Here is a 1,945-nt window from a genome sequence, read left to right as displayed (position 1 = left end):
GTTTCTTTTGGCTTGTGACTTCACAGGATTCAGTTCATGGTTAACTGGATCTAAAGACAGAAACAGCATGGTAGAATGACTTGGTGAAGAAAAGCTGTTCAACCTGGGAAGTACCGCAGAGGAACAGTGCCAGCTAGGAAGGACTGAGGGACCAGGTCTAGACCCTAACATTATGCCTCCACCACCCCTTGGTGACTCCCAAGACATGAAAGTTGACAAGTAAGATTAGCCATCTCACTAGGCAAACATTCTACCACTGAGTCACGTCTGCAATCACAATGGGCTCATGTTCCCTTCAAATCAAGGGCTTCTGTTCAGGGAGTTGATTTGGAGCATGATGCCAATAGGACTTGGAGGATTGGGCTTTGTGAAACTTGAAACAGGAAAAAGGGACGCCTATTCATGATTACTCACTTGTCATCACTGAGAGTAAACAGCTCCATCATCCCCAGGAGGCTGTAGGATATGTCTTAAACTCGGGAGCCCCTACGGTGGAAGAAGAACATGTGAATTCACTGACTTCCACTCTCTGTTAACGCAGTGTTGTCTTTGGGTGGTTAGTTTCCTCATGCTTCGGGGTGTGCATGTGTATCAGAATGGCTGAGCAAATTCCCACAGGCAATAGTGGCAGAGGAGCAGAGTACAGAAGGCGAGTGCCTCTTAGGGCACCTGAACTTACATACAGCACAGCCAAGTTTCTCTTGCTCACAGCTGGTGGTGCTAGCGGCAGCTGAAAGTGTAAGGTAAGCCTAGAGAATGGAGGTGAGCTACTAGATTCAGGGAGTGAATCCATTTTCTACTCTCTTCTGCTTTCACATTCAGATCCTACTAATTCTTCAAAGCCCAGTTTAGTCCTCTCCCATGGATCGTTTCCAAAGGAATCTGGTTACTGTCAACTTTTCATGTGAACTTCCTAGAGCACATTCACCAAGTAGCACTTGGTTTTGCGTGATAAGTACAATATTCTACAATCTTTTCACTCCTTAGACGATAACTTGGGGGCAGAGATTTCATGAACCCTGCCCCCAAGGTCTTATAGAGCAGTGTATGCATGACAGCCATGCCATTCAGTATTCAATGGCTTGAGGGGTATAAAAATTAGTAACAATATGAGCCCTTCGGATTCCAAGCATTTGTTTCTTTGTCAGCTCCAAAGGCTAAATTACAAGAATAGAAGACTAAGGTTTGGTTGAAGGGTTTTTTTTTGGGGGGGTGGTTCTGGGATTTAAATTTAGCTATCAGAACCATAAACTTTCCTACTCCCCAGAGTGTTCCAGTTATCTCTAGCAGAAGAACCCTGTGGTGGTCTGTTTGCTGGTTTTGCCTGGCTACACTGGACCTCCCAGCCAGTCATTTCCTCCACGTCCTGCCTTCTCTACAGCTGGGCACAACCTCTCCTCCACAACACCTTTCTGGGCCAGATCCACTCAAGTCACTGAATTCACTTCCACTAAGATCAACCCAGAAATTACCACGGCTAACTATGGTGATTCTCTGTCCCATCTCTTGGCAAAAAATTAAAGTAATTAGATTTTCTTCCCTGTGTCTCCCAGATAAACTTAAATTGTTTCAAATTTAAGTTCAGATTTGGTGATTAATCTATCCTACTCCATTGAAATTCTTTTGCCCGTTCTCAGTTTTCTTAGTTACTTTCAATCTTTGGGACACAACACCCAACATGCACAACTTAAAGAGGAGGGTTTTATTTGGCTTGTGGTTTTGGTACATTATTGGCTGGTTCCAAGGCAGAAACAACATGGTGGAAAGGCATGGCTGGGGAAAGCTGTTCAACCCATGGCAGCCAAGAAGCAGAGAGAGAGGGGAGGGGAGGATCCAGGGCCAAAAATGCACCCTTCCAGGTCACAGATCCCCCTCCTAAGAGCACATGCACTTACTGAAATCACAAATAGATGAATCCACTACTGAGTGTAGCACCCCCATGACC

Source organism: Fukomys damarensis, unplaced genomic scaffold (assembly GCF_012274545.1).
Source record: "Fukomys damarensis isolate Sample0158 unplaced genomic scaffold, DMR_v1.0_HiC HiC_scaffold_33, whole genome shotgun sequence".
In the NCBI taxonomy this organism is placed as follows: domain Eukaryota; kingdom Metazoa; phylum Chordata; class Mammalia; order Rodentia; family Bathyergidae; genus Fukomys; species Fukomys damarensis.
The sequence above is the reverse complement of the archived record's forward strand: the minus strand, read 5'-3'. Positions refer to the sequence as shown.